The sequence below is a fragment of the Myotis lucifugus genome, unplaced genomic scaffold (genome assembly GCF_000147115.1).
Source record: "Myotis lucifugus unplaced genomic scaffold, Myoluc2.0 scaffold_8, whole genome shotgun sequence".
Taxonomy (NCBI): domain Eukaryota; kingdom Metazoa; phylum Chordata; class Mammalia; order Chiroptera; family Vespertilionidae; genus Myotis; species Myotis lucifugus.
Genome location: NW_005871056.1, coordinates 11,927,676 through 11,946,920, shown reverse-complemented (window position 1 = coordinate 11,946,920; position 19,245 = coordinate 11,927,676). Strand labels below are relative to the sequence as shown.

Sequence of the window (19,245 nt, the reverse complement as noted above, 5' to 3'; positions counted from 1 at the left end):
CAAGGGCCATTTGGATATTTATGTCATTCCCTGGCCATACAAAATTATCAACTTAAAAATTAGCCTGCTATATTTGGTCAAACATTTAATTAATTCACCCTTAATGCCTTGGCAGAGCCAGATCAAATGATTTTGCAGGCCTTATTCGGCCCGCAGGCCGGACGATCCCCACCCCTGCTCTAGGAACTCGCCAGGGAGATGAAAAGTGAAAATGTAGTGGGGTTCTTGGAACTGATTTTGTTAGGCTGTTGAGTGCTTCAAAATTCCACTGTGATGACCATTACCCCCGATCCCGCACTCGCTGTTTTTCTAATCCTCCTGGGTGCTGTTATTGTTTCATGTTACAGATTACAGGTGGGGAATCTGAGGCTCAGAAGTTCAGTGACCCTCCCCTCAAGCTCACACAGCTGGCACAGGGTGGAGTCAGGATTCGAACCAGGAACTGTCTGACTCTCCATTTCCTTGGGCTTTCCACTATATGGGCTGTCCTGTCAGGAATAAGGATTTTGGCTGGGTCCCACATCATCATCTTGGCTGCGCACAACCCTGTGAGAGTCTTGTAAGCGATTATCAGCTCTTTTTTCAGATGGGAACCTGGAGATCACAGTGAGGAGGGTTGCAACCCAGTAGTGCTCAGACTTCAGGGATGACAGCTTCTGTCCTCTAAAGATACCCTCCTCTAAATCCCATGTTGCTTGTCATGTCAAAAGTAAACCCAGGAGGGCTGTTTGGAGGAGGCATCAGGCAGGCCTGAGATCAAACCCACCTGTCAGCCTCAACTGCCTTGCCTATAAAATGCCTTGGCAGAGCCAGATCAAATGATTTTGCAGGCCTTATTCGGCCCGCAGGCCGGACGATCCCCACCCCTGCTCTAGGAACTCGCCAGGGAGATGAAAAGTGAAAATGTATTGGGGTTCTTGGAACCCCAGCTGCTGACCCAGCGTGGATGGGTCAGCGTGGATGGGTCAGCAAGCCTCGGAAGAGCGGAACAGTGGCTGGTTTCTGTTTAATTCCTAAAAAGTCACCAGCCCTGGTGGGGGCCAGGCCCCTAGCACAATATTCTCTTTATCTGAAAGCAGAACTCACATTCCAGCTTCTCAACAGCAGGCACCTGGCTTCCAGCTGCCCTGGGCTACTCATTAACCAGGACTGGGCCTCAGGAAGGGGCTGAAGTGGGAGTCTGCTCCCAGTCTCGGGGAGGGAGAGGGGAAGGCACCGCTGGATGATGTTGGCACTGGGGTCAGACCAACCGGACTTCAAATCCTTCCTCGCCATGTGACCTAGGGGGGAGTCAATTCACCTCTCTAAGCCTCAGCTTCCCTATCTGTATAGGGAGATAATGCCTGTGTCCACTTCACAGGACTGCTGTGAGGAATGCATGAGCCGGTCAAGTGCCTAGCAGTGATCTGGAACAAGCACTCAATAAATGTTATCTGTCATTTTTACAAAAAGAATAACAGCACCCAAGTCAGAGGACTGTTGTAGGTTAAAATGTGCCTCTCAGCACCCTGTTCAGCTGTTAAAGAGTTAAATGTCAGGGAGTATTCTTACTGGCATTCATGATGTTTATGGTGATGACTCGAGGTGATATGCAGTGGGACAATTCCTACTTGGCAGCTGGTCAGAGAGGTGTCCTGAGCCACTAGGGATAGGACTGCCTGGCTGTCCACCTCTAATGTCACAGCATGAAGAACAGGTCTCCATGGGGTCCAGTGGACTGTGGCAGAGCACCCGGGTTGGGGAGTCTTGGTGACAAAGACAGAATCAGGTCCACCACTGGCAGTAGCAAGCCAAGGGTCTTTGGGCCTTTTCTCCTAGTCCTGGCTTCCTCGATCACCCCAAATCCCAACCCTGGACCAGTGGGAGCTTGGTGAGGGGGCATTCCCTCCCTTGCCCACCCCCGCCAGGAGAAATTACTGCCCAGGAAGCCAGGATTTCCCAATTCCAGAGCAGAATCTACTGGGTCATGAAATCAACTTAGAGAGTCAGGGCTATCGTTTTTCTACAAGAAACGAGGAGAGAACAGAGCCCGAAGATGGTGAGGACATGAGTTATTATTTTTGAAACTGTGGTTTCAGTTTCATGCGCGTGTACGTGTGTGAGCACATGCGGCATCCTGTCGTAAAATGTATTTCTTATTGACTGTCACAACTACAAGACTCTGAAAGCCCCAACAGCAAGATCATTTACATCAAGGCAAATAAGGCATCTGCAGAAAAGCGACAGAGTCAGGCTCCTGCCCCATCAACCCCCTTTAGAAACAGTGTCGTGATCCTGAACGACTACGTAAGGGGGGTAGGGGAGCTTCTGTAAATGCCAGGATACGATCAGCAAAAGCGAGATGTCATTAAGGTCTGTAGATTAGATAACAGAACTGTGCCAGTAGTAAACGTCCTGGGTTGATAATTATGTGCTTACATAAAAGGACGAATGGCCTTGTTCTTACGAAACACATGCTGAAGGGTTAGTTAGGGGTAAAGAGGCATCTTGACTGCAAAACCCCCAATGGTTCAGCAAGAGAAGAGAGAGAGAGAGAGAGAGAGAGAGAGAGAGAGAGAGAGAGAGAGAGAATTAAAGAGTCTATCTTTATACCATAGAGAGAAAAAGATGATGCCAAAGTGGCACATGTTGACAATGAGAAAATCTAAGTAAAGGGTATATGGGAATTCACAGTAATATTCTTGCAACTTTTCTGAAGGGTTTCACTTTTTTACAAATAAAAAGTTTAATGAAGAGAAAATTGGGATAGCAGCCCCGATTCCTGGAGCATCCTGTCTGTGCCGGAAGCCAAGTGGATCACCCTTTCACAAGAGTCCGACCCCAATCCTCAGAATCAGCTCGGCGAGGACCCCATCACTGCTTGGTGGCAAAGCCAGGATGGGAACTAGGCCAGGACCCCAAAATCAGTGCTTGGCCCATTTGCAGGGCTGCCTCCCTGGCACAGGCTGGCACAGGTAGCCAACCCAGGCTATGGACCTGCCACCCAGAGGTGACAACTTGTGGATAAGGTCCCACGGCCCGGGTCTGCCTTCCCCTCTCAGAGCCTGGAGGAAACACCAAGCTCCGAGCACCACACCTCAAGTCACGGCCAAGTTGGCATAACCCATCGCCGTGGGGAGAGCTCAGTGCCACTTACGTTTGGAGGCTCCTCAGAAAGGGCTGCTGCTCTGGACCTATCACAATGAGAGGAAGCAAAGAAGGAAAGATCTGGTCAGGTTGTGACTTGTGACTATACACAGGACTCGGTCTTCTTCCAGATGTGACCACCCAGCTCACAAACGCTAGGAAGGGCCCCCAACAACACACAGTGGGGACAGAAAACTGGGGTGCTGAGGCGCTCCTGCACACTCACAAGCTCCCACACAGACACACTTGCTCACACGCCCCTCTCCTGGGTGCAGTGTCCCTGAAACTGTCCGCAGGTAGCCTGTGCTGGGAGGAGCAGATGGCCCAGCCCAGCACTGGGAGGAGATGGTTCTTCTTGCTGCCTAAGTTGCATACCTCACCCCCCCAGCCCCGACCCAAATGCCCACGCTCATGTGAGCACCCCACCAGCCCAGTCATGTGCCCAGGTCTGGGACTGGCTGTTTGCTGCAAGCAAGGGGACATGCCAAGGTCAGATAGATGAGCTTCAAGGCTCTAGAGACCCCAGATTCTTGGAAAATACTTATCAACTATTTAGAGGCTCTGAGATTCATGTGCCAAGAAAATCTGTTGAACTGTGCTGAGCCAAGCAGTCCCCAAACCTGAATGACCACCAGCTGGGAGGCTCTCCTGGTTTGCTGGAATATGAAAATGCAGTAATCCAGGAAATGGTTCCTTAACAACTAAGATCTTACATTTAGGTGGAATGGCAGAGGGCCTCCAGGCTGGGGGCCTCCCATTCTTCATGCGTTTGCAGCCTGACACTTACGCCCTCTTTCTCAGCCTCAGAAAAGGTCTAAGAAGTCTAGAGAGCTCCCTGTCCCCCAGATTAGACAACCTCATTGCTATGTTAGGGCCCCCACAGTCAAGGCATTGAGAACACAGTGGTGAACAAGACAGCCGAGGTCCCATAGAGCCTGGAACACATGGTAAAGGCCAACATGTGACAAAGATGTCATGGAGCCTTTATGTTCTGGGTGGACACATGTGAAGGCTGGGGTGGATTAGTAACGTTTCCAACTCACGTGGGGGGTGGAAGTGGCGATGTGCACCTTACTGCCCTGGATAATATCAAGGGAAGAGGGACAAAGGGAAAGATGAAGGCGGCATGCTTAATACACAATCACAAGCACAGCAGCGAGGGAACCGGAGGAAGGAGAGTGTAATTCCCTCTGGGGCGAGGCCTTAGCTGTTGCATGAAGCCAGCCCAGCTCAGAGAGGAGAATAAGAATGGCACTAAATCCCTGTAGTTCTAGCCGACTGGCAACCAGGCCCCTTCTTCTAGGGACAGCCCACATAAATCCCACCGGGAGACCCACACATGCCTGCTCGCAGTCTGTGGAGTTTTGGGTGGGCCCACTTTCCACTTGCAGGGGTGGGCACGTGAGCCAGGCCTAGTCCATCAGAGGGGCTGTCACAATTGGCTCAAGGACAGGCACATGACCAAGCCTGGACAATGACAGTGACGACAGGAGTTATACTAAAAATATTGGGGGAAAAGAAGGCTCTTTCTAAGCTGAGATAGCTATGGGAGGGGGAACACCCTGCAGCTGGGAGCACCCCAAGGAGAATGGAACCAACAGAGGGACATGGAGCCCAGGAATGGAGCGAAAGGAGTCCCAATAACAGCTCACAACACCTGGATCCAGCCATGCCTGAAGCATGACCCTGGGCCTTTCAGGTAAAGGAGCCAGTAAATGTGTGGTATTGTTTTTTTGTTTTGTTTTCTTTTTTGTTAGTTTGAACTGATTTCTGCCACTTGCAACCCTAAGAATGGAGACCTATGCCCTGCTTTGAATGTGCTGGGTAATTTCATGCATGCCTCCTTCTCTGACACTCAGGCCATCAGAAAAGTGGGGTACAGATGGAATGACATCTGAGGTTCCCCTACAGCGGTGTTACTCTAGTTACCAAGAAAGCGTATTGCGAAGGTTAGGACTGTGTACATACCTTCCCCAGTACAGAGAGATGCCAGAGAAATCAGCCCTTCTCAAAGCTAAGCCTGGAGGGCTTGTTAAAACAGAGCTGGGCCCACCCCAGGTGTGAGTGAGCATTTGAACAAGCTCCCAGGTGATGATGACTGCTGGTCCAGTGACCACATTTTGAGGACCTAGATTCTAAGTCTATTCTACTCTTCTTGGTAGCTTGGGGCAGGTGCCAGTGCAAAATAAAGCCCCAGCTGGGCAGGAGACCAAGGTCGTTCGGTCTTCAGAGCAGACCCCCAATTAAGGAAAGTGCCTTTGTGGTTTGAGGATGAGCCAGTCTTTAAACAACGAAAGTACCAGGTCCCAGCTGATGACCATTCCATTGCCCACCCTTCCGGCCAGCCCTCCACCCTGGCATTTATCTAAGTATTGGGGAGGCTGTCAGGGACATGGAGCCTCTTTGGGCTCAGCAGGCTCTTCCAGGAGCTGTGAGCATCCCCCAGCGGCTCTCGGCACCAGGCAGCCTGCCAGCACCAAATCCCGCTGCGGGCCTGGGCCTGACACACTGCCTGGGCTGCCTGCTGTCAGCACGGCCTGGCGGGCCCTGGGCTCTCCCTGATTTACATCCGACTTGGCTGCCTTTAGAAGCCTCCTGTGGCTTTTGGACCAGGGACACTGTTCAGTAGAAAAGGGCTTCCCCACCAGCATCCTTTCCAAGGTGGCACGGGCCCAGAGGGTCTGGCCTGGCTCAGCTGCCTCCCAGCTGTGTGACCTTGGGCGAGTTACCTGCTCACTCTGGGGCCCCAGCTTTTCATGTGCATAATGGGAACAATGGTATCTTTTGTGGTGATTAGAGAAATGGTGCTTACAAGGCCCTGAGCCTGGTCTTCAGAGGCAGTGGGGGCCCCACAGCTGCGACTTATCTCCTGGACTCAGAGGGTCCATTGCTAACCACACCAGTGCTGGTTAGCAATGCAGAATCTAGGCCCCATCTTAGTCCTTCTGCATGGAAAGGAGCATTTTAACAAGATCCCAGGTGAGGTCTACAGCTCCCAAGTCTGAGGGGCCCAGGTATGTTATTATTGTGGTTGCAGCAACCCAAGACAGAGCCGAGCCAGGGGTGGGCCTGAGGGCGGCAGGGAGGTGTCAGAGGTGATGAACTGTTGAGGGGACAAAACTTCTCCCATGTCCCTGAGCCCTGTGATGGCTCAGAGAGGGGAAGGGACACAGGCGAGGTGTGCCCTACAATGAGACTTAGTAGGTTTGGGTCACAGGAATCAGCGACGGTAACAAAGTTTGCTGAAAACATTCCAGGTCCCAGATTTGGGGCTTTCAGCAGAGTCTGGCTGCCTCTGTTTCTCTCCACAAAAGGCTGAACCTTTTGCATGCAAGGAGGCAAGTTAAATGGCCCTCTGCCTGGAGCGAGCTGCACCCAACTCCCAGCAGAGATTGGCAAAGGGGCTGCCCTGGAAGGTTCATGCCACAGCCTGGGGGGAGGAGTGTGGAGCCGCCTGGATTTCCCCAGCTCTAGCCTTGAACTGCCCTAGGAAAGTGCTAAGGGTCCCCATTCGAGGGCTGTGGATGGAAAGGCTACTGAGCTGAAGTTCCTGAGTCACTTCCCCTCCACTTCCACTGGGATCCACCTGCAACACACGGCCATTCCTGCCATACCTGCCATACCTCCAGGGCCAGGCCAGCACACTGCGGGGTGGGGGAGGGCGCTGCCCTGCCGGCTGCGGTCACAGAAACCAGATGACCAGATGCAGATGCAAAAACATCCCAGGCTGAAAAATATTGGCTCAAATTGATAAAACTCTGTGTTGACAGCACAAAACAGACCCGTGGACGAGAGCTGCCTCTGGGAGACCATGCTATCATGATTGGTACCGTGTCTTTTGTTTTTTTTTTCAGGCCTAGAACGCCAATCCTTTTAAAACAACCCACACCTTCCACTGGTGAGAAGTGGAAGACAGAAACGAATTCTGCTCAGTACCACTGGAGAGAGGCTGGCAGGTTTGGGTGGGGGAAGAGGGTGTTCTTTTTCTTTCTTTGTTTTTTAAGGTCTGCTCTAATCTATATTCTCTACCAAGGGTAGAAGAAAACCCACCTTGTTCCCCAAGGAAATGTTTTTGACTAAAAGCCTGTGCCACAGCTCTGCTCAGAGCATCTCAAACTCCAGGCCCCAAATCGGGAGGTTCCTTTCAGAGGAGGACTAAGACATCTTGAAAACCTACAGGACGACAATAGCACCCTTAAAGGGACCCAACCAGAGTAGCACCCCAAGCAATGATGTCAGGTGCTCCCCAACAGAGAAAAGAAAGGGTGTTTCCCCCTTTTACTCAGCAGGTATTTTCCCCAAAACACGAAGATTCCTTACAAATTAGTAGTGAGGACCAGAGAAGGGGAAGGACTCGCCTTGATCACACCACAGGCCAGCAGCCAAGGCCCCCCAAACCCTGGAGTCCCAGAGCCCCTGTGATAATTCATTAAATTACTTTGTGCTCAGCTTTACGAGGGCACGATTTGGTCTGTCTTGGTGACCTGCCACATCACCAGGGCCTAGAAGGAATAAATATTGTTGCATGGGTGCACAGTGATGGGTGCATCGAATTTCCAAGCCTGGACCCACTCAGATGTTTAAACTGCAGGCTCTCATTTCAGGGTTCAGGGAATCAGAGGGATTTTGTGTGTGTGAGTGTGTGCTGAGGACCGCCCTGAACACCAGGCCCTACGCTGGAGCTTCCCCCCCACCCCAACCATCCTGTCGCCCCAGGTCCCGTGGGTAGATTAAAGGCAAGCCCACAGAGACCTGAACTCCGCCTTACAGGGGCGCTCAGAGCAGGGTGAAGTTGTAATCTTTCTGAGTGCTTACTATGTATCAGGCCTCATTAAGGGGTTCGAGGAAAGCTTCATGAAGTAGGTGGCAGTACAGAGAGATGCCCAGGAGGCATGGAGGCTGGTGAGGAGGGTACTGTCTTGAGCTGTGGTTACATTTGCCCAGAGATGAGATACCAGGTGCCATCTGGTAATAGAATGAATGTCCTTGACTTCATGGGCTGAGTGCCTCCATGAGGGCTGAGCCACCATCATCTCCGGGTGCCGATCAGCCAAGCAGCAGGATGGCAGAGCCTTCCACACCGGCCCCTTCCGGTGCCCTCCATCCACTACGCAGGACTCTGCTGATGCCCACCGGCCAGCTTCACCCCTCCACCCCCAACCAGGCAGCGAGCAGCCCGGCCCACCAGGTTAAGGTCTTTCTGCTGGAAAGGGGATGGTGAAACATGGCACGAATTCACTCATCACTTTTATTTTGTGCAAAGAAAAGCCATGGCATAGGTGGGACTCCCAGAGCTTGTTGGAGCCACCCTGTGGCGATGCGGTCCGAGACGCCACTTAATGGGGGGAGGCTGAAGCTCAGAGGAGCCAAGGAAGACCCAAGGTGAGCAGAACCAGAACTCAGCCTTTCAACCCAGGCCTGCTGGGACACCTATTGGCCCTCTCACAACTGCCCCAACTCTACTCCACAGTGGCCAGAGCTGCCCACCAGGAGCCAGGCTCCTCCCCACACAGGTGTTCCTGCTTTTCAGGAACCCCCATCCCAGCTTCCGTAGGTGCCTCCTGAGCAGCCAAGCCCTAAGGAATCTTTCAGACCTGTATGGCTTTGCGCCCTTTTATCCCCTTTCCCATTTCACTGTGATAAGATCAGGATCTGAGAGTCTTGGCAATGGCCATTGAAAGTCTGAGAATGAAAGTTTGAGCCTGAGATAAAATAGCCCTCAAATTCACCTGTTTTACATAATCACCGAGAGGCAGGTGGGGTTGGGGAAGAACCACAGCTTTGTGAACAATGTGCCTTTTGATGGCCCATCTTTCAGAGTCAATCTATGTCTCATTCAGACCTCAGTCTCCTCATCTCTAAAGTGGGTGGACAGGGAAGGTTAACTCCAGGATCCGAAAGTCCCCATACTCCCCAGCCAAATGGCCCACCCTCCCTTAGGCCTTCCCAGGCATTCTTTGACATAAACTGTTCATTGGCTCTCCCTGATAAGGATCTCCTCCCTCCCAGGAGGCTGTGAGCTACTTGAGCACAGAGGCTGTTTGATTTATTTAACCCCGTTCCGCTGGCCATGACACAATGCCTGGCACCCAGTAGGTGCTCAATAAACATTAGAACATGCTGGGCTCTGGTTCCAACACTCCTCCCCATTTCCCAGCTGTCTGAGCTGGGGCCAGTCATTTTTCTGAGACTGGAAGAACTGGTCCAAAAGATGGAGATACGAACCCCAAGTCAGGTACAGGGCTTAAAATGCAGTCAGGGTGATAAGGCAGAGTGTGTGCTCAGGAAGTATCAGTTCCTTCCCACCTGAGAATGCTGAATGGCCTCGGGTGGCTTCACTGCCCACCATCAGGGCCAGTTCAAAGTCCTTGGGTGGGAGCATTTCATTCGCTGAGGTGGTGGCACTCGAGGTGATTAAAACAGGCCAGCCTAGGTCAGTGATTCCCAAATGCTCACTAGCTGTTCAGAATGGCCTGGCAGATCTGTATGTTCTGAAAAGCTGTGTTTCCACAATGGTTTGTTGTTTGACTAGAGTATGTGGCAGAACCAAGAACAGCACGATGCCATTGTTTAAACAAAACAAAACCACATCTACCTTAAATCCTAAATAATACAGATTCTAAATAACATTAGATAGATGAGGCCATGAATACTGATCTAGAAAGTAATAAAAAGGAGCATATGTCCATGTAGACATCTGAGGGATACAGTTAAAGCTGTAGAAAGAGGAAAATGTATAATCTGACGGGCCTTAATTGTTATAAAAAGAGAAATAGATACTAGATTGTCAGTCAGATGTATTAATGATCTTTAAGGATCACTTTTAGCTTACACACTTTTGTATTGCTTAAGGTATTATTTTTTTTATAATTAAAAGAGATTCCTTTGACAGTTTCCCACTCCTATAAAAATGAAAATATATACCCACAAAAAGATTTGTACATCAATGCTCATAGAAGCTTTATTCCAAATTGCCCCAAACTGAAAACACCCCAAATGTCAACAGGAGAATGGATAAATAAACTGGTGCATCCATTCAACGAAATACTACTCAGCGATAAAAGGAATGAACTACTGATACACACTGAACAGCATGGCTGGATCTCAAAAACATGAGGCAGAAAGAATCCAGACACAAAAGAGTCTGTGCCATTCAAGGCCATTCTAGGCTTAGCCAAACTCATGTATGGTGATAGAAATCAAAGCTGGTTCCCTTTGGGAGGGGAAGGCACAGATAACTTTCCGGAGGAACTGGAAACGCTTGGTATCTTGATCTGGGTGGTGGTTACACAGGTGTAACCACCTGCGTAATTCGCCAAAACTCATCAAACTGTAACAAAAATCTTTGCATTTCATTGCATGTAAATTATAGCTCGACTTAATTTTTTTTAATCACGAAAAAAAAATTTAATATAGATTCCCAGGATCCACCCTCAGAGCTTTTATTCAGTATCCAGGCCGGGCCCGGATTTGTGAAAAGTAAGCCAGGTAATTCTGATACATGACTAGAAGTACTGCTGCTGGCTTCTGGCCCCTACAACACCTCCCCTTTATTATTTGAGTGATTTGTGTGTTGGTTTTTACAAGAGAGCTGGTTGATCACCAAGCTTTAGAAGCATAACAATGTTCATTCTCTCTGCCCTCCCCCACCACCCCAACCCCTGCCCCTCAGCTCGGGTTTCCAAATGAAGCCTCTGACCAGGTGAGATGAGAAGGGGAACCCCAAAGCCCCGTCTAGGACAGACATACTTCACCCTAAAGAGGCCAGGGCTGCACGCTCCCAGGGAGGTCTAAGTCAGTAAGTTAATGGCCTGTGTACCTGTTAAACAGCATGTCCAGGCCTTCACCCTGTGTTTACAAAAAGAGCTCAGGGCAAAATTCACTGGCATAGAAAATGCTTTGTGCCCTGACCAAGTTACTGGGCCATCCTTGGTTTTCTACACCTCAGCCTAATTCCTCACTCACCATCAGGGGTCTCCCAGGCTCGGGGGTTTAACTGGCTTCTCCACCGCTGTCCCTAAATCCAAGCTGATACCATTTCTATCTCAGCGGCTCTCAGAATAAAGGCCAAGCCCTTTACCTAGCACTCAAGGCCCTCCACCAGTTCTTCTCTCCAGCTAGGTCCCTAGGTCTCACCTACTGTGCCCTCTGTCGGTTAATACTAGCCCATCCTGTTCCTCCATTCTGATGCCAACTCCAAAATCACCTCCTCTAAGAAACTGAAGTTCCACCTGCCTACAACCCTGCCATCAATGCACACGAGTCCTCACAGCACCCCATGGTCATAGCAGCTGCCACACTGTCCTTTCTCCTCCCCGCTATGAGCTCCTCGAAAGCCAGTGCCTCACCAGAACTAACCTTAGCAAGGCTTATTAACCAACTAAATGAGACGCATTTAAAGAGAGCTCTCATTCACATTGGAAGGCCACTGAGCATTTCCACATCCACAGCTCCTCCCCAGATCCCATTAGTTCACACAAACACTTTGGCCAAGGTAAGTTGGCCAATGCAGAGGAGTGAGCTGCAGCTCCAAAGAATCTGAGTCTCGCTTGTGACCTTTTGCAGAAATTGGGGATCAGCCCACACCAACTGGGGTAACCCCGGGGGCTCCAAAAACAGCCCTAATTCTGACCCAGACCCCCTCCAGCTGCAGCCAAGCTGCATTCCAGGGGCTCCTTATAATTCATTTTTTGGCTCTTTTCTATATACAGGAAAACGTTCAATGACTCAAGTGTCTTATTTCGGGACCTTTGGAAAGACTCTCAGGTAAGTGCAGTTCCCAAGCCCTTTGACAGGTTGACAGGTGGAAAACTGGAGTTAGACAATGCCACCCATGGGGTCCAAAGTGCGTAGGAAAAGTGGCAGGGCGCCCAGAGAGGGTACAGAGAAGGGGAAATGGATAACCAGGGACAGAATTGAGGTGCCAATGCGTTCCACACACTCACCCTCCAACCCTGAGGACTGGGGCACCTTTGACTCTAGTTTTCCCCAGTCCTGGCCCAATTCAACTCCCCAAGATATTAGTTCCTCAAACCCCACAGAGCCAAAACTCACAGCTGGCCAAGGGAAAGCCTTTGAAACCTAATCCTACCCCTGTCCAGTCAACCTGCTGTCCTCAAGGTGGCTCTCAGTTTGCTCATCTGCAAAATAGGCACTACCCACGGGGGCCTCCCGACTGCAAAGCAGATGTGACCCAATCACGGCAGGATGAGCTGAAAGAGAAGGGTCAGGGGAGGTTGACTGCAACTGTGTCACAGGTCTGTACAAGGGTATCCCTGAAGGGCAAACGCTTGAGGGTGCACCTTAGCCTTATCACATACCACAGTGACCCGGGACCTGTGGCACCTCTAATCAGCAGCTCTGAAGCCTAGCTCAGCTTTACAGCTTACCACGGGCTTATTCAGCCCCATCTCGCTCAATCCCCTCAAGGACACAGTGAGGCTGGCACTGACGTCCTTGCTGCCTTCAGCCCAGGGAATCACCCAAGGTCACAGGCCAACTAAGACAGGACTTGAACTCAGCTCCCTCGGGACTAGCTCCTGCCTCGCAGATTCTGCTTGCCTCAGAACCATTCTACTCCATTTTACAGATGAGTTAACTGAGGCCCCAAAAAGGTTGCCCAAGGTCAAGTGGGGGCTGAGCCAGGCCTAGGACCTCTAGTCATTTTACCAATCTCACCCTGTGGTGGGTACTCATCAGCCACTGCCCTCAGGCTCCCTCTAATCCCCCTTTCCAACGCCATCCTGATGGAATCTGTCCTTCCCCACTCCACCCCCATACCTCTTCATGCCCACCCCACACTCCCTGAATGACTCCCTGGTTGAGAGGGAGGCAGGCGGTTGCTAAGTGCTCACCCGCGCTCTCTCTCTCATAAAAATAAACTCCTTCTGGCTAGGAGACTCTGGATGAGATCCCCTCCCTTCCAGCCAAGAAAAAAAATTAAAAGAAAATTTAAAAGATCTCCTCCATGACATTTATTTGAACGTCAGCAGTGCCGAAGCATGGGCCAATTTACCAAAGTCCAAATGGAGCTACGCACCACTAAACCTCAAAATCTCAGCCTGAAGACCCTCCGTTTAAGCCTCTGGGCTGTTACTGAGCTGATTTATGTCACCAGGCAGGAAATGGGGGCCCGGGCTGCCTCCCAAGCCTCTGGGGCTGGTCCTGGGGAAGGCCAGGAACTGGCAGAGGCCTGGCAGTGACCAAAATAGCCAGGCGGGTGGCCTGCCGAGCACACACCTCCCTCTGGGTGCCCAGGAAGGCGGCCCACAGGTCCTCTCTCCAGTCCAGGCTAAAGCTTTGGGGCTGTGGATTCTCTGAGATTCTCTCTGGCTTCCCTATTGAGAGCCGTAGAACCTCCTGCCCCAAAGAGGAACCTCTAGAAGGAAGGGAAAAAGTCAAGAGGAGTGTCTTGCTGTCCCTGCCCACGGCCCTCTTGGCCTCCAGCTGTCCCTTAAGACGGCTGGACATTGGCACTGCCACCTGCACGCCACACTCGGGCATTACCCTTGGAGCCAGGCCGCCCTATCACCTCTCCCCACTCAGTGCCTGCCCTGAAGAACCAGCTCCTCTGTTCAGCTCTCTAGAAACCAGAGACACTCCCTCAGGTACAGCAGAGGACACACAAGTGCTGGCAACCAGGGACCCAGAGACACAGCCACACGTGCGCAGGCAGGTACTTGAAGACACAGCCACACACACACACACACACACACACACACACACACAGGTTCTCACCCACCCTCCCGCGAGCACGCGCGCACACACCCACACATTCACACAGACACACACCAGGACACACAACTGCACACGTTAGAAGACACAACCACACTCAGGTATCACAGACACACCAGAATACACACACACACACACACACACACACAGCCCTGGACACAGAAAATAGCAGACATACATTGGGTCACACAGCGCATGCTGCTGGGGACATGGAGAAACAGCCACCCTCAGAGACACACACACAGGGACGCGGAGATACATACAGGCGCCCAGTGAGCCTGAGACACCGACACACACCTGCCGCCGGCACTAGAAGCCGAGCCCTTTCGCCAGGGAAACAATAACAGCCCTGCCGGCAGGTCTGAGCAGGCGACCCTCCATCCCTCCCTCGGTGGTGAAAGGGACGCCAGAATCGGGGGGCACTGGGCGGGAGGAGGTCGGGACTAGATGGAGCGCGGGGACCAGGTGGGGGCTCCGCGCGCCCGGCTCCCTCTCCCGCGGGTACCTGGGGCGGCCGCGGCGCTGCACTCCCTTCCACTCGCCAGGGACTGCCCGCCGGCTGGGTCTCTGGCCCGCGGGGTCCGCGCTCCGCGCTCCTCGGTGTGGCGGGGTGTCCGAGCTCGCAGTCCTCAGGGCTCGGCGACGGCAAGCGAGCCGGACTGCAACCAGGGCCCGAAGCTCGGCGCTGGCGGCGGCGCGAAGGAAGCAGTAATTTATAAGCGGCTTCTTCCTGACCTCGCGTGTCTGTTGTCTGAGCAGGCAGCTCTCAGCATCACCCATCCTGCTGGGTGGAAAAATACCAGCTTGGCCGGGCCGGGGGCGGGGCCGGGGGCGGGGTCGGGGCGGGGCCGCGGCGCTCTGCCCCTCCCCACACGCGGACACACACATATGTACAGGCGCGCGCACACACACGCACACTCCACACGCGCACGCGCGCACGGGCTCGGACACACAAAGAGCCTGGGTTCGCCGAGCGCGCGCGTGCACACTGCAGGCGGTGGTCGAACACTCGGCCAGCCGCTTCCCCCATTGCAGCGCATTTTTCCGGAAACCCTTAATCTACAACCCCTGGTGCCAAGTGGTACAGCCTGTCCTCAGCCCTTTCCTGCCAGGAGAGGCCCCCAACCTCGACTCTGTGCCGCTCCTCGACTCGGTCCAGCCTCCGCACCCCAGCACTCGCTCATCCACCTGGCTCCTGGGAGGGGCCTGCGTTTCCTCGAGTGGCAAAGGCCAAACCACGCCACTGCGTCCTCCCGGGCGACCATCCAGGTTCTCAGCCTTGATATGCTCCTTCAAGAAATGGACACCGCAGCCTTCCCTGGCTGCCTCCCCCAGGCATGAGGGCGACCTGAGATTGTGATGTGAAGCCGACAGAGCTCCAGGATGCGTGGCTGTGCCCCAGCTGGGTGACCTTGGGGTAGTGTTACTCTGGCTCTCTGTGCCTTGACTTCCTGATCTGTAAAATGGAAATAAAAATAGGAGAACTTATCTCCTCTGGGTGCTGTGAAGATCCGAGGTTAACAATGTAAAGCAATCAGAACAGCACCAGGCACTTAAGTGCCGAGCGAGTGTCAGCTACTGCGACTATTTTTAAATGAAAATGGGGAATGTGCCATTATTCTTGTCCTTATTTGCATGAGCTGGTCCTCGGAGACCATTTTCCAAAACCAGGCCCTGGCTGAGCATGAGGGGGAAGTGCTGTGTGACTTCCAGCAAGGTCTTTTCCCTCTCCAAGCCGTTTTCTTCTCTCATTCCCTCTCTGCACTGGGAACTGTGTGGAGAGCTCCTGGATCCTTCCACCTTAGGCTGAGAATAAAGGAAGAAATACCAAATGGGCTCTGCAGACAACCATCCCCCACGTCAGACCTGGCCCAGCTGGAGCCCACTGCCTGGAGGAGCTCTTAACGCCCTATTCCTAAGCAGCTGCAGAGATGGACCAGGGATGCTGAATGGAAGAACTCCCGAGATGACACTGCCTTTCCCTGGCTTCCTCTTTGGGGCCCCCTGCTGTCTGGCTCCATTTGGGCCTTCTGGCAGGCTACCCCCACCAGCTCCAGCCAACCCAGACACTGGCCCCTCCTGGCACATGCCCTCCCTTGCCTTCTTCTTGTGCCTTCCCTTCCCTTCTCTCCTGCCCCCAGGTGCCCCTTTCTCCAGGAAGCACCAGGAACCAGCAGTGTCTCCAGCAGCCCAGCAGCCCCAGGTGGCATCCACTTCCAGTTACCTCATCTCTCTCCTCTGAGTTCAGGGTACCTGCACCCCTTTTATCAGTAAGGAAACCAGAGCTGGAGAGGAGAAGCAATTGAGTCTCCACATTTCTCCCCTTCTGATGAAAGTGAGGTTCCTCCATGAATTGAAGGCGCAGACGCAGTCAGAAACTCCCCAGACTCTTTGTGCCAGCACCACTGTGCACAGAGCAAAGTGGCAGGTCACATAGTGTGGAGTTGGGGTTGGAACCAGGAGGCTTTGACAAAACCACAGGGTTGAGGAGAATGGAGAGGGAAGTGTGTTCCAGGCAGAAGAAGCTGCTATGCAAAGGCTCACTGGCGCCCTAGCCGGCTTGGTGCAATGGATAGAGCATTGGCCTGCGGACTGAAGGGTCGTGGGTTCGATTCCAGTCAAGGGCATATGCCTGGGTTGCAGGCTTAATCCCCAGTAGGGGGCGTGCAGGAGGCAGCCTATCAATGATTCTCTCTCATCACTGATGTTTCTATCTCTCTCTCCCTCTCCCTTCCTCTCTGAATCAATTTTTTAAAAAAAGGCTCACTGGCAAGGGTGTTGGTAGCCCTAAACAAGGGTGTTGGTAGCCCTAAACAAAGGTGATGTGGGCCCAGCTAAGTGTGACTGAGAGTGAACAAGGGCAGTGAGGCCACGGGAGGAATGATGGGAGTGACATGTCCAGGGCTGCAATTTGAAAAAATCCATTGCATTGAATGAACTTCAGGCAGGCCGGTGTAGTGCAGACAGTGTCAGCACAGATCACAGGAGCAAATCTTATCCAACCCTCTATCTTCCTCCTCTAGATCATTAACTCCACAAGGAATGGGCCTTGTTCTTAGTGCCTCTGTTGAGTCCTGGGCCTGCCACGCACTAGGTACTCAACCAATGTTTGTTGCATTTATTTAATTTAACAAACCCTTATATTGATAAGGTACATGTTGGGAACAGTTCAGTGTATTTAAATATGTTAATTTATTCAATCCTCACAATAACCCTACTATTAATCTCCCCATTTTACAGAAAGGAAAACTGAGACACAGAGAAATTCAGTAAGTTGCCCAAGGTCACTCAGTGATCACATAATAGAGTTGGAATTCAAACCCAGGCCATCTGGATCCAGAGGGCACACTTTTGTAAAAAATATGTTTGTTGAATTTAGAAAGAGAAAAAGAGAGGGAAAGAGATGTGCCTCCCTAACCAGTTTCGCTCAGTGGATAGAGCATCAGCCTGCAGACTGAAAGGTCCCAGGTTTGATTCCGGTCAAGGGCATGTATCTTGATTGCAGGCACATCCCCAGCAGGGGATGTTCAGGAGGCAGCTGATCAATGTTTCTCTCTCATCGATGTTTCTAACTCTCTATCCCTCTCCCTTCCTCTTTGTAAAAAATCAATAAAATATATTAAACAGAGAGAGAGGCCTTCCTGCATGCCCCCTACACATCCCCTACTGGGGATTGAGTCCATAACCTGGGCATGTGCCCTGACCAGTAATCAAACCAGTGACCTCTCGATGCATGGGACAAAGACACACTTTTAAATGAGGGAATTCCTGGAGTCTCAGTGATTATCAGATAAAAACCCAGCCTCAGAGGGCAGGAGAGAGAGGGGGAGAGGAGCCAGGAAGGGCTACAACCTCAACCCAAGGACAGGACAGTGGATAAGAGGTAGAGGAGGGCAGAGGTGGTGGGAGGAACCATGGAGAAACCCAGGGTGGAAAGGGCTTGGCATGGAGCCAGAGACCCCGTTTCTCTTCTCTTTTCTGCTGCTTCCCGGCTGTGTGACTTGGGCCTGCATGCCTGCTGTCTGTGTCTCAGTTTCCTCATCCATAAGATGGGACAAGAAGTCCTGCCTCATCGAGCCACTGTAATTAGAGGTCTCAAACTGGGGGTGGGTGGGGAGAGTGCCTGCACTGAGTCCAGCTCCCCGTGTGCTCTGTGGCCTCCACTGGCCTTTAAAATATTTACTTGCCATGAATAAAAACTTGGGAAAGTTCATATTTTAATATGTTTTTTAATTGATTTTAGAAAGAGGGGGAGAGAGAGGGAGAGAGAGAGAGAGAAAAACATCATTGAGAGAGCAACACCAATCAGCTGCCTCCTGCATGCCCCCTCCGTTGAAGATCGAGCCCATGTCCCCGGGCATGTGCCCTGACTGGGAATCAAACCGGTGAACTCCTGGTGCATGGGTCGACGCTTAACCACTGAGCCACATCGGTGGGCAAAGTTCACATTTTAGAAACCTGAATATCTGCTTTCCCTGGAAAAAATGGCAAGATACAGCCACCTCAGGCCCATTATCTACCTGTCTACTATCACGTGGAGCTGAGTGGCATCAACCACCCCCTCACTTGGGGGGGGGGACATGGGCTCCCCAGATAGCCACAGGCCCCCACTGGTAGTTCCTTCATTTATATCACCTACCTGCCACCCTGTCCCCTGCACGGGGCTGAGTTTGAGACCTGTGGTATACTTTGTACACCATCCCTGTCCCCTTGCCAGGAGATGGCCGCTGGAAGCTCTAGGAAAAGACTGTGAGCACCAAGGAATCGAAACTGTTGGCAACGAGGAGGGAACTTCAAGGAAATGCAAGCAGCGGTTTCCTTCAGAAGCCACATGCCAGCTGAAGTTCCATTGGGACTACCTCTTCCCGTTTCAAAAATGAAAATCAATAGTGGGGGGAGCTCTCGGAGGGCACGTGAGGAGAGGGGGCCAAGCGTCAGGCCTCATTCGGTTTGCAGCCCTGAACTTAAAGGCAGGGAAGGAAATTGTCAAAAGGCGACTTGATGAAGTTGTGTGTTTTTTTAGCTGCTGGCAATAATAAAATAAAATTGATCTAGAACTTTAAACAAAACCCTTTGTCCCTTGCCACAGAATAGTGTGTCTCATCTTTTAGGTGACCAGCAAGGGTTGTTGAAATGCCAGCAGGAGGTCCTCTCAGAAGGTCATTCCCTAAGGAGGCAAAGTGACAAAGCTGCTGAGTGGTCCCTGTCCTGGTTACTTTCTCTTGGGCACACTCATGTGTCCTCATCTCTGCAGGTATACAGACAGATGGCTGTGTTGTAGGTGGGGAGGGGGGTGGGGAACGGTGCCGGGTGTTAGACCCGTGGAGTCAGACAGGACCTGGGTTCAGCAACCTCAGTACTTGAGTTCTGGCTATGAAAGAATTC

General features: G+C 52.0%; 1 protein-coding gene across 2 annotated transcripts in view; it reads right to left on the bottom strand.

Moving 5' to 3' along the window:
* SLC6A6 (solute carrier family 6 member 6) overlaps positions 1 to 14,638 on the bottom strand; it is a 77,236-nt gene extending 62,598 nt beyond the window's left edge. The window contains exons 1-2 of one of the 2 annotated variants that reach the window (XM_006083790.3): positions 14,366 to 14,638; positions 3,137 to 3,173 (exon numbers count right to left, since the gene is read on the bottom strand). The gene's annotated coding sequence lies outside the window, so the exon portion shown is untranslated. The remainder of the gene's footprint in view (positions 1 to 3,136; positions 3,174 to 14,365) is intronic. The other variant, XM_014451260.2, reaches the window with a different exon arrangement.
* Positions 14,639 to 19,245: the final 4,607 nt, after the last annotated feature.